The sequence below is a fragment of the Serinus canaria genome, chromosome 2 (genome assembly GCF_022539315.1).
Source record: "Serinus canaria isolate serCan28SL12 chromosome 2, serCan2020, whole genome shotgun sequence".
NCBI lineage: Eukaryota > Metazoa > Chordata > Aves > Passeriformes > Fringillidae > Serinus > Serinus canaria.
Window position 1 is genome coordinate 104,749,874 of NC_066315.1, and position 13,688 is coordinate 104,763,561.

Here is a 13,688-nt window from a genome sequence, read left to right on the forward strand (position 1 = left end):
CTGAGCTTATTCTGCTGCATACCTATTAAAAAGAAGCCCAGGATTTATTTTTTTAATGGGGTTGACCCAAGCTGTCAGTCCAAGAACCAACTTTACAAGAGGTGTGTGATGCACACCCACCTCAGTGGCGATGGAACAGAGCCCAGCAAAGCTCTGCAGGGTGCAGATGAAACATTCCCTGGCTCAGGGTGAGACAAAAAGGTGATAAACAGCAGCACCTGGGGAATATTCCCCTTCCCACCTACCGCCACCAGCTTCTCTCTTTCTCAAAAACACAAATAAGCCAACTCAATTTGCATTTTCATAGCTGGGAGTGTTTGCTAAATTAATGAGCACTGCTATTTATATCTAAATAATAAGCAGCCCTAAACAACTGCTTGGAGGCATCAGTATGAAAGGTAAGATTCTGGTTTCAGGCAGCACTTGTTGTCTGAAGAAGGAAAATACATCCCAGCTACAAAAAAAAAAAAAAAAAAGCTTTACAATATTTCAGACAATCTGAGGGAAACTGGAATAAGAAAGTTATGTGAGCAGCGTATACAGACTTGGCTTGCTTACCAGACTATGCTGGCCCTAACATTATTCAGAGGAAATACTTTTGCTAAGCAGCTTCCTTTAACCATCTTAGTTGCCACCACCCTGCTGGGGACTTCAGCATTAAGCTGTCCTGCACAGGGTACTCAGCATTGTTCCCAGAGTGTGTGAAGAGCCCTTGCAAGGCAGCTCTGTCCTCACTGCCTTTGGCCGAGTTTCTGCAAAGTGAATCTCTTGGCTTAGTGCAGAGCTTGTGAGGCCACTTAAATCTCTCTGACCCCTTAATGAAGTTTTTAAAAGGGCTTCATAAATCTTCATCACTAAGAATTGCTTAAAGCCCTGCAGGGTTTCTCTAGTGGCATTAACCACTAAAACAACTAGACAGGCTCAGGTCTATTTATTGCATTCATCTTCATTATTTCATGGGTTTTCCTCCTTTATAGTCTTTTACATGAGCTGCAACTGAGAAAGGGAGCTACGTAGTGGGAGCTCTGAGTCAACATTGCCTGTCTGGCAGTGTGTAGCCATCCACTGTGACTCCATCTGATCAGTCCTCTTCTTGGGAATGTTTTCTGTGCAGGCAGCAACTGAAAGTTGGTCATTTATCCTTCCTTATTTAAATCACTGTGTTGTTCCTCATTAGGGAAAGAACCTCATTTTTGCCTTTCCTGTGAAAACATACCTCAGGTCACAATCTGACAGCTTCAAAATGGATTAGTTACCTCCCTGCCCTTCAATTTTCTTTTTTTTTTTCCTTGGAATTTTGGCTGACTTTGATAATAGCTTTTTATGAATAGCATGAGTATTCTCTGAAATAACTTCCACCTAGATGGATATGTAAAGACTGCTAGGAAAGTACGATGATTTTTTAAAACCTTTTACATACCATGTATTGGGCTCTCCACAGTGAGTCTGTGGATTCTATATATTCTGTACAGGTTGTTTTACTCTTCACCTCTGCAAAGTGAGGACAGAAGAGTCATGACTGAGGGTCACTGACAAACAGAAAAAAAACTCCAGTGAAGATAAAGTTATTGAAACCAGTGAGAGACATTAAAGAAATTATTTCTAAGGCTAATTCTGCAGACAGTTAAGGACTAAGGCTCTACCAAGCTTTTGAAGGGTTGGAGATCCTTGTGGTCCAACATGGTCCAGCCAAGCTTGGGCTGCCCTGTTCCATCACAAAACCATACTTTTGTGAGCTAGATGATTTTCAAGGTTTTTCAGTTGGCATTTTCTTTATGCCATCAAGAGTGCAGTGGAAGTGCTACTTAGAGCCATTGTGGTGTTATTTTATTTTGTTTCAAATTTATTTGCATTACAAGAAGGTCTCAGGGACACAACCTCAGGGAGGACTGAAACAGTGTGCACGGAGCAGAAGAGAAGCATTAGGCTTCTGAAGGCCAACAAGGTCTCCTTATGGAAGGGCTTGACACTGAAATATTAAATCTGCCAGAAGTGCCAGTTATGATCAGAAAAATCATCCAGGTTCCTAGTCTGGTTCAAGACTGGAAGAAAAAGTAATGTCTGATGAACATGGGGGAGGCTCAAAACTCAGATTGTGAGGTGTGAAGTGAGTTACTTGAGGCATTGAAGGGGAGCCCCAGACTCAGCTGAACTGGTATTTCTTCACTGAGGTTAGTGTGCCCTGGATGATGTCATGCTGTGATGCTTTCACACATGAGCCAGTCAGATAATTGTTTTTAGTACAGGGAACTGTAGGATAGGTTAAATGATGCACTGATGTCTGCTCTAGAAAGCATTGGTCAATAGTGTGCTAGGGACACTCTTTTACCCTAACAAGGATAAGATTAGATATTATCTGACTTCCTGGCTGTTAAAGGCTGTGCAAGTTCACCCAAGTGCTCTCTTATACAGCTGTTAACAAAAATTCAAAGTAGGTCATGGCTTTCAAGTCCTCAAAAGACCAAAATCAAAGGCAGGGGACAGAAGTCAAAGGGCCACCACAGCCTGAGGTCTGTAAAATGTCAAGAAGTTGGAGAGATAGGAAAGAAGATTTCAGCAAGTGGCTCACACCCCGTTCTGTAAGAAAAGATGGAAGAATCCTAAATTTTGGCCCAAATGACCTGCCAAAAGCTCTCACTCGGTCCTGAGTCCCACACACAGCTTGATCCTCTGCATAAAAGCCAAACACAAAAGGTCTCTGCTGTGAGCAGAGACCTAGCAGGGTGGGTGGATAGGTGGCCACTGACCTTTGGCCAAGGCATTGTCACTGACCACATGTCTGCTCCTAACCCTGTCCATTTAAGCCTTCCACTGCCTGAAAGTTGACTATCTACATGGTTTAAGGGCATCAGCCTCGGGATTCAGCTGAGGCTTCACATACACTCTATTTCTTGGTGATACGGCTCACATGTGGGATGAGCTGATGTAAATGAGCCAGCCTAGGGTAGGAAAGTGACACTGGACCAGCTCTCCTATACTGGGAATTTGGAGCAGAGATGCTTCATGGCTATGGAAACACTCAGGAAAGGCAAAGTTTAAGTTCATTCAGTGAACTATCACACCATAGTCCCATGATACACTGCCTTTGCCAGCTAAGCTGCTGCAGCCAGCTCCTGCCCCAGATGCTTGTTCCCACCTCTGGCCTGCAGTTTGTCACCTCCTCAGCTGTGCCAAAACAACTGCCTGTAGAGCAGTGCTTAAATCAGCACACTGAAGTGATGGAAGTTAAAAATAAACTCTTTGTGGGAGGAGCAGAGGAAGAGCTATTTTTAATTGTAATCACTTCAATGGTCTTTCTTCCAGTGTGGTCCCACAAGGAATTTCATTATTACAGCTGGGAGAAGGCAGTGGATTGCTGTGCTGGCACTGGAGTGACTCCTCCAGGCAGAAGAGTCCTTCCTGGCAGGGGGAAGAGATTTTTGGAGCCAGGATTGCACCAGGGCTGTGTGCTGCAGAATTGCACCTTCCAAGATGCAGAATTATGACTTCCCTACCTAAGTCAAAGCTACACGCAGGTGTCCCAGGCTCTCCATTAGCTAGTCTGTCTCCTAGATTCTCAGGGCATTCATTAAAAAATTATTGCATGCAAACCAGCATTACCATTAATAAAAACAAATAAAGAGACACTGAGGTTTTTTCCTGTTTTATAAACAAATACTCTTTGTGATCACTCTGAATGCTAGCCTCCTCCACAATTTACTTTGGTATGGTTAAATGTCACCCATCAAAATATACTCAAATACAAAATGCACAGTAAATTAAGAATAAAAAAAACATCAGAAGAGACGCAAAAACAGATTTTATTTAATAAAGTTTCTTACATTATGAAGAAAGGAAATATTTATATATTCCTTAAAAAGCATTAAAAGTTTAAGGAAAAACATGTGAAAAGAGTTCAAACAGTTGCAGTGCAGCTACAACATGAAAATTCCCAGAATAATTCAGCAACTTAGTTTTGTTTTGGCTTTGGTCACTTCTGTGCTTAGATGATCTTGTCTGTGAGTGAGTGACATGTGCAAAGCCTTGGTGATGTCTTGTTCCCAGGCACCTCAGTGATTTAGTTCTGTTTGAACATGAAACTCCTTCACTTGCATTCAAGTGTTCCTGATGCATTTCTCCAGAAGCTTTGAACCAGTGAAACACATGAAACACAAGCACACTTCAAACTGCTGTCACCTTTCGAAATAAACAATTAATTACACTTCCTTTTGCATGTCATTGACATTATTAAAAGTTTTTTCTGTGATATTGACTGAGTCTCAGAGCACTCCACAGGAAAATGGGGCAGTAGTTCAACTTTCACCACACAGGAAAATGAAGTCGTATCCTGAGTCCCACATCAAGACCTCCTTCTTTTGGGACTCAGGATCTGTGTTCTGGATCACACTAGCTCCTGGATGCTTGGGTGTGTAGGCAGGATTTAAATATAAATTCCTAGACTCTGAGTATGTTTAGTATGTCCTTCAATTCTCTTCTAATAAATAGAACCAAGGACATAGTGAGTCAGTTTTGTAATTAGATTATATAATTGTTTCATGAACTCTGTACAAATTACCTCTTCTCTGTATTGTTTTTGCAGTGTATTGTTTCTCTTGAATAATATGGCACATATCCAGTATATATTGCAGTCAATAAAATACCCCAGTTTATAGTTTGATGGCCCACAAATGAATAACTGACATCAACAAAAATAATTAAGTCATTGCCCTTTTTAGTAATATCAGTACTCTTAATTTAGACCACCAAATTTATTTTTAAATATTAACATGTTTCCTTAAAAGCATCTCTACATTTTTTTATTACCAAGAGGTAACCACAGATGAACTCCATTGCTCATGTTTCAACAAATTTGGGATTCCAAGGTAGACATTAGCACTTAACGATGTAAAGGAAATTGCATTTTATTGCATTTTAATTAAACAGGTCAATTTGAGCAGGCCTTTCTCGAGAAAAATTCCCATCAGAGTTTAGTCCTTCATCACCAGATTTTATTTACTTCTTGAGCTTTGCACAGCAGGTTTTAGCCTTCCAAATGGAGGACTAATAAAATAATTTAATCCATTAAGCAGTGTATTTTTGACACATGGAAAAAGCGCTGGGTTGGGTCTATACTCACATTCAGCATTCAGCCAAGGTCTTCCAGGTCTGTTCCTGTTCATTTGGTCTAACACCATTAAATTCAGGGGTCTCCTTTTCCAGCTGAGAAGTTTGTTTTCCAATTCTCTCCCTAACCCTAGGCTCAACCTAGTCAGCTCTGTGCTCCACAAGTCCAAATGCTGAGCAGTGGTTAACTTATTTCAGTTCAGAATATTTTTAATCTTCTGGCAGCTACAGCACACAACAATTAATTTCTCCTCTTTACCCTTATTGGAGGAATCACTTGTGAAAGATATGTCACTTTCTGGACCTCAGAGGTACTTGTAGTTCCAAGCAGGCACAAGGAAAATACATTCTTTCCACTTCTCACAAGCAGAAATGAAGGAAATTTTTGGAAAACTCCTGCTGAAGGAAATGTTATTCAACAATTCTGTTGAAGCTATCAAAACCAAAACCAAATTAATTTGAAAACTTAGCACAGGTCACAGACACAATTTGTGATTTGAGTAGTAGCTCGAATTCTCCTAGGCAATAGGAACTAAGAGTGCAGCATAAATCCTGGTTTCAGGCTGAATTATACCCCTCTCAAATTCCATGAGTGAAATATCTTGGAGCATATTCATGCAAGCCCCTACCTTTAAAGCAAAAAAGTTTAAAACCTTCAACCCAGAGCACAGGCAGCAGTTTCAGCCAGCTCAGGGGTTGTTGCTTTTTCTGTGCCCTGCTGACCAGGGAGAAAACAAGAGGTTTTGCTGTAGTTTCTGGTGGCTGAGAAAAGATGAGATACTGAAGTTTTGGCTTCTGGTTCAGGCATGACAGAACTTTCCTACTACTCCAGGTGTGAGCCTGTGACCAAACTGAAAGAGAAAAAGAAATACAGAGCACTTCTCTGCCCTCTCAATATGAACCTTGTTGCTTATTTAATTCCAAGCTGATTTTCTTTAAAGGGCTAAATACTTCAAAACCACATAAAAATCTTAATTTTAGATAATGTGAAATGTTTTGATTGATACAAAATTTTTTGGAGGGAAAGAGTTTGGCTTAGTGTGGAAGCTGAAACACTTGATTTAAGTAGTGGCAGGTAAAGCTGCATCCCTAGAGCTCAGCTGGTGGTTTTTGGGGAGTGGCAATGCATAGGGTGTCACCTATGGGGCATTTGGGGGAAAGCTGAAAATAGCCAGGGAAAAACCCTGCAGTCAGCTAAGCACTGCTGAGTTTTCATCTCCCAACACTCCCAGGCTCTGACAGCCCTGCCTCTGTTGGACTTATCTGTGACGCCATGAGATGCCACTGATGTCAGTGCTCGTGGTTGTCCTTTCTGCTGGGGTCACTGGCCCCCAGAATTAAGGGCAATGGAACTTTATAGTGATGTGCTGGCCATGGAGCTGGATCTGCCACCTTTAGTGTCCAACAGCATGGCACCTGTGTCATAAAGATGATGTTAACCTGATAACAGATGTTGTTAAACCTGACAGAGCCTGACATAAATAACAGAGAGCACTTACATTACCTTTACTGTAAAGTTCATTGCAGGAGCTATGTAGTTGCTGAGCTAGAGCTGACGAGGTTTATTTGGGACTAAGAGCTTCCAAGCTGTAATGGCAGAAAACTCTGCATTAGCTGACCAATATCCCTCTGAAGTTTGTATAAGAATCTGCTTAAAGCCATTTTAGTGAAGTTGAAACCAGGACTTGAAGGGCCAAGCAGCAATTCTTTTTGGTAACCTCAGAAGTGAAGCACTGGCAAGGTTTATTTCAGCAGGAGGCATTTCCATGGAGGTCTGTGGCACTGGTTCCTCATGTTTAAGTCATTATGAACAAGGACAAATTTCAACTAAATGAGTAGCCTTAGACCTTTTCAGAATCTGGATAAATGAGCACAGACACAGAAGCAGAGCTTCTTTGTAAGCCCTGTTTCACACATCCTATCAGAAGGAAACAATCTACAGTAACATTGCAAAGAAAATATGCTGCTGCAAAGCAAATAACCTATGTAAATTTATACTAAAGCTGTGTTGTTGGGGAGTTTTAAATTATTATTTCAGAGGTGAATATTAAAGTTGTGTGCTGCTAAGCTGATGTTTGATTATCATTGGCAAATGCTAAATGCATCATCCAGGTATCATCCTGGTTACTGATGAATGCTAACAACTCTCTGAAGTTATCCTTCAACACTGTGGCATGGTATTTTCTTCAGAGTTTATTGAAAGGGCATAGGTCCATTTATTTTTTTCCCTTGGAAATAGTAGCCACTCAATACATCACATTGATTTACTCTGAGAATTGCTTGCTCAGAAAAAGGCTGCTAACTCTATCCACATTAAGAATACAGAAAAAAAATGAAAATCTCAAACCACAGTAACATTAGGATTGCTCTATCTCCTTTGTTACTGTGTTCCATCTCTAATACTAAAACTGTTTTGTCCATCAAGAAAGACAAAACAAGAAATTATTACAATGTGTGTGTGCATCAAAAATGCAAGAAATTACAGCAAGAAAAAACCTTATGTATACTTATTGCTTATCTAATTGGAATGGAAAGAAAGTGGTTTGACTCTGTAAAGTTCAGTCATCTGTGACCTCTTAAAATCAATCAATACCAGCAGGGGAACAATATCTTACAGCCACCTAGTTTTGGGACGATCGGCTTTTCAACTGTTCTTTTGCCTGTTTGCAGATACCGGCGTCCTTTACTATTGAATTGTAAATTCAATGTGAGCAGCAATAACGGATGCATAAACTCAACCTTTTCCAAAAGTAATCGAAAAGCGCGGATTATTTGCACGTCCTCTTTGGTTGTGGAGGCTTAGACGAAATGGATAAACACTGGCAGTGATTACATGAACGAAATGGAAATTGCGGTATTCCCACGTCGAAAGTATATATTTATACTTCTAACTACAAATAGAGGGCTGTGTCCGCGAAGCCATTAACACCGAGGGTAAGAAAAGCAAAAGGGGATGAAGGCGTCGCCTCCCCGGAGGTGAATTAGCAGCATCGCTTATCTTCGGGCCGGTGGGGATGGGACCCACCCGGCCGGGACCTGCCTCCGCGACTGCCTCCGACACCTCCATCTATCAAACGGAGGGAGAAGCCTGCGTCTGCGGGGATGACAGGCAATGCCAAGGGGGTACAAGCATTTTGCCTGTCCATGGGGCCCCACAAACCTCGTTGGAATCCTTTCCCCATCTCCTCGGTCCCCATCCTACCTCCCGGGGTATGCTTGCTCATACCTTCCCGAGGCAGGAGCCGTTCTCTTACTTTTGATAGCAGCGAGGAGCAAAGCTATTAATAGGCTATCTAATTACCCCGAACTGCTAACTCTGAAATCTCTCATTCTGTGATGTGGTTGTTTTGATTTGATTTTCCGATCTAGTAGCGCTTGCACGTACAGAACTGGTCAGACTCGCTCTGGAAGATATTTTTTTTACGTTTAAAAATCTACTTTCGTTCCAAGCAGGAACGAAGTCCCCAAATTTTGACATTTCACATGAAAGCAGCAAGTCGAAACATTATTAGTTGGAATGGAGGGAAGCGGTTTGTTTAGCTGAGATTACGAATGTCGTTGTTTGGGGGCTTATTATGATTAATATTCGCACGTGTTCTCAGACTTTTCGGTCAGGTAGGTAAATGGGGAGGAAAGCAGTTTCGAAAGGGAAGGCGGGAGGTTGCCACCATGACAAGAGAAACGGAGCGGCCCCGCCGGAGCTCAGCGTGGACACGCATGAAACGGAGTTGCTCCCGAAAAATGCTTCCAAGAGAACATATCTGTGGAAAACATTTCACTGGAAGATTGTGACCTGTTCTGATGGTTTCTTTTATTTTCTGGACAGAGAAGTAAGAAGACAACTGTGAGGGGGGTTTCCCGGCAGGTTTCGATGCATGCATAAACCTATATTTCCTTCACGGTGTGCGGCAGTGGCGACAACCGTCCCAGGGAACAGTCGGAGATGTTTTTTGTTCGGTTGTTTTTTGTTGGTGTTTTGTTTAGCTTAGTTTTTGTTGGAGTTCTTTTGGGAGGGGTGGGTTTAAGTGAAAAAGAATTAGCTCTCTGTGCTGCGGGCGTGGGGGCGGAGGCAGGGTAGCTAATTGCAGATTGGATTTGATATTGCCTAACATCCGTGATAGGGAACGGGGGGAGGATGAGGGGAAGCTCGGCTCTAAAGCGCTGGGGAGAAGTGCGGCTCCGCCGTGCCCCGCGTCCCGCCGTTCCCAGCCCTCTCCCACAACGACTCTCACAGCAAGAAACTTTTCCCCGGGTTTTCCTGTCAGATCCAGCAGAAGAGAGTCCTGAAAGCCTTCCCCAGCGCCCAGACAGGAACGGACAGTGATCCTCACGACTCCGGCACGGGAGACGCGGCGGCGGGAAGGGCTCTGGGCTCCCATCGTGGCCGTGGGCGACGGCGGCTCCCACTCCCCCGCCTCCATGTTCTCCTCGACGGGGCGGCAGGAACCAGGGTGGGGGCCTTTCCTTCTGGCCTTGTTGTCTCGAAACGGGTTCTTTCACTAGGCGTGAAAGCCGATTCGCACACAGAGTTGAGGTACTTGATTTATCTACAGTTGTGCCCAGAAAGGGGTATTGCAATTAAAAATAATACATAATATTCCTCACCCCAAGCAGTGAGTGGAACACGGCCGCGCTGCTATGTAGCAAAGGCACTGAGGTGCCTGTTGATAAAACCGTCAGAATTAGGCCATTTCAGTCACCGACTCTCAAAACCTTTAAAACGGCCGAGGAGCAATAAAAGTAATCCCTAACTCGTTTTCAAAGTCCCCGTGTGTGTGTTGGAAAGAGACAAAACGTGTACGTGTATACGCCTGCTGGACAGAAGCAGCTAAATCGAGTTCTTTAGGGTGCTGCGTGGGTCCCGGCTGCCTCCCGCTCACCCCGGGAACTGGAGGGCATCGCCTTCTTCCTGCGCGCCCCACCGGGGCTCGGCGTGCAGGTACCGCGGAGCGCCGGCTCCGGGAGTCAGGTTACGCGGCAACAGGAGCCTCCTCCGCGTGTTTTGTTGATCTTATTTATTTATTTTCTTTTAAGGCTGAAATCATTAACCAGCCGGACCTCAGAGACTGGAGGGAGGGCAAATAAAAAGAAGCTACAGATCGTTCTTTTTTAAAAAACCCAACACAACAAAAAACCCGAACCACACAGAAACCACACACTTGGGCACATATTGCATAAATAGCCGTGCGGGGTCTCTGCTGCCTGATGCTTACTTGAGAGTCAAGCGTTTAAAGACACGGTGGAAATCACCCAAAAGCACGCAGCAGCAGGTCACCAGCTGACCGGGAGGCCGCTGACTGCAGTGGGGACTATCCTTCTGCCCGCTCCCCGCCGCCGGGCACAGCTTCAGCCTTGGGGGGAGCCGAGCGGCCGGCAGAGAGCGGGCAAGGTTCCCACAGCCGGGTCAGGGTGTCCTGCTCCACGGGGCCCGGAGCCGGCTGTCTGCCACCAGCGAGGACGGCTGGAGCTGAAGCTCGTCCTCTGAGCACCTGGCAGCACTTAGGAATTTCGGGGAAAGAAAAAATAATCCCTCCTCATCCTTGATAGTTTGGGGTCCGTCCTCACTGTGGGACACATCTGATCTACCGCAAAGGGCACGTTCATCGTGCCTGCCCCTGCCCGTGCAGTAGGGGATCTTCCTGCTTTGGGCGTCAATTTTGGCTGACCACTACCCTTAGCTCCCCAGGCTGTCCCACCCGGCACGAGATGGAGGTGAGGGGTGATGTCAAAGGCCCCTATCCCACTGAAATCCGTCTCTTCTCAAGCGGATGAGGATTGCTCCGGCCGCCGTTCCTGCGCGGGTGCTTGAGCCCTCAGCAGCCGGCAGCGGGGAAGGTCGGCCGGCAGCTCCAGGCTGGGCTGAGCGCTCCCGAGAGCCGCCGGTGCCCCGATCGATATGTCCGCTTCAATGTCACAGCCGCTGGGCAATGGAAACAGTCCGTATCGTGGGGTGGCCTTGATAACAGTATATTTTAAGTAGCGCGGATAAGCGAAGGGGAGAAGAGAGGGGGAGAGGTGCCGGCACGTCGCCCGTAATAACCGCGGGGCTTATCAGCCCGGCCTAAACTCCCCAGCAGTTTCTAAAGTACATTAAGTTACATAAACACGTCTCGGAAAAGAATACACTCCAGCCTGCGATAGTCACCAAAGTGACCCCACGCACCCGAGCCCGCCGGGCCCCCACGGCCGCAGCGCCATGGGAGCATGGGGGCCCGAGCCGGCGGGCGATGCCCGGTGCTCCAGAGACTGTCCGGGCCCAGGGGCAGCGAGGGTGAGGCCGGACGGAGCCTTCCCCTCCTCCCTAGTGCACCCCTGGTAAGGGATCACGTTTGCAGAGACCCGAGAGTGGGGGAAGGAGCAACAGTTCTGAGCTTGCACACGGCTTACCCCCAACCCTTTTTTGGGAGGTTGAGGCGCCCGCGAGGGAATTCGCCTTAATTGGATACGAAACTTTTTTTTTTCCCCAATCGGCCTTCTTCCCTCTTTGGCCGTAACGACCAGGAGCGATGGTCACCTCGTTGGCACCTCCTCCCCGGCGGTGTCTTCCCGCAACCGAGCACCCCCCCGCCCTCAAAAATGTCCCTGCACAGGCGACCCAGGGTACCCAACCCAGGCATGGGGCAGGAGATACCTGGGAGCCTCCCGGAGCCCCGGGGTGAAAGCTACGTCAGCAGAGCGGGATTTGGGAAAGGAGTGACGTAACGAAGAGTTAGGAGTCTATCATTTGAGCGGTTCCACTGCAAACCCGAAACGAAAAGGAGTGGAGAGGAAAGGGGTGACTGGGAATGGTTTCCCACGCTGGTCCCAGTTTAATCCGGGTTTTCTTATCGTGATTATCGGGGTAAATAAAATGAAGCTTGTAGCCCGGCTATAACGTAAACAGGCTAATCGGCAGGGAAAAAACCCAAGGCGCCTGAGTGTAAAACACGGGTCACTTTGGAGCCAGGGAAAGAGGCGCCTGCCAGGCCAACGTGGCCGTTCTTTTCAGCCATCCTCACCTTTCGGGCAGGCACCCTCCGGGCCCAGGCGGGTCCCCACTGCCCCCCATGGGCTTACATGAGCACTGGCAAACCCCTCCCAGCGAGCAAAGCCCGAATCTTGGAAAAAAACCCTGGTATTTATCGCTTGATATCCACCTTTACACGTGTTTGAAACACCCTCGTGTTTAACTGGAGAAGGACATCCAAAAGACTGAAAGGAAAAGCTTTAAACGCGAGGTTTAAAGCTCGGCACTTTTCAGCTCAGAAATTTGTAGTGGCAGCACCCAAGCTGGGGAGAAGCGGCGTGGGCAACGAGTCCCGTGGCTTCCACTGCTCCTGTCTCTCATTTGCAGATAAAAACCACGGCACAAAAATGTTTTACCTTTCAAACTAGGATCGGAACACGAGCAGGGCAGAAAACAAATAACTGCCCTCTCTTGCAAAAGCTTATTTTCTATTAAATATTGCACTCACTAAAATACACCTACAAGTAAAAAGGGAAAAAGTCACTTCAGCCTGGTAGGGTGACCGATAATATTTAACGATATTATTTAGAGACAACTGACAAGAAAGAAGTATCACCTTTAATAATACAATTTAATAAAGAAACGGTTTGTCGGGAAAGTGATTGTTTTCCGATCAAACCCCTGCCGCACTATACCGCAAAAATCAACGCGCACAATAAACTTCCAAGTCACAATCAGTTCACCCACGCCGGCAGAGCGGATCGCTACAGCCTGTGTTTTACCGTACCCCCAGCACTGCAAATTCTTCACCTCCCGTTCACCTCGCCTGGAAAGACCGAAAGAAAAGCCGTGCCTACCCCAGGAGCAACAGCACCGCGCATCAGCAGGTTTGGGCTCGGTTTCTGTCGGGAGGGCTCATGCCTGTCGGCTGCCGAGAGCCCGGCTCTGCTCTAGTCCAGCCCTTTGCCGCAGATGACTTTCTGTACAAACTGATGATGACAGATATCCAGCTGATAACCTCTGGTGAACGAAGTTATTTTAATTTCCAGTCACTTTCCTGCTAAGTACCATATCAGTTTGTACACAGCTGAGATAAGAGGGTTGAGGAGCGGGGGGGTAATAAGAAAGAAACAGAGGAAAAATGCCTACCGCCAGCTGTTGGGATGGACACATCCCACAGCTTGCTTTGGCTTCACCTGATGGCTGGGGCAACTTCAAGGAGGAGCCACATTTTTTCATCTCGTATAACTCGGATTTTGACAAGCACAAACTAAGGAGATTTGATAGAGGGATACGTTCGCCTGGTTGCTTAGGGCGAAAGCCAGGCACACATCCCCCCCGGGCCGCTGCCAGGGGACATTCGCTGACATGCAGGGAGGCGCGGAGAAAAGAAAAAACCTTACAGAAGTTGAATATTCACCATAAAAAAAAAATATATCCGGGAAGGATGGAAGAGTGTGTATTATTTCTGGGTTAAAATAAATTTAAAAAAACAAAACAAACAAACTAAAATAAAACAAAGAAAGAAAAAAGACTGGGGTATCTGGCAGAGCCAGCCCTCTGTGCTCGTTCCTGCTCCCCGAGCAGGCGTCCGTCGCCCCTTCGCTGTGGGCGCCCCGAGGTGCCCCCCCGCCCCCGC

The 13,688-nt window shown here is 46.0% G+C and overlaps 1 long non-coding RNA gene across 2 annotated transcripts in view; it reads right to left on the reverse strand.

Annotated features, from left to right (window-relative positions):
* Window positions 1-13,660, reverse strand: part of LOC108961468 (uncharacterized) — a 42,887-nt gene extending 29,227 nt beyond the window's left edge. For both annotated transcript variants that reach the window (XR_003945945.2, XR_001989781.3), the window contains exon 1: window positions 12,907-13,660. This is a non-coding gene — a long non-coding RNA (uncharacterized LOC108961468). The remainder of the gene's footprint in view (window positions 1-12,906) is intronic.
* Window positions 13,661-13,688: the final 28 nt, after the last annotated feature.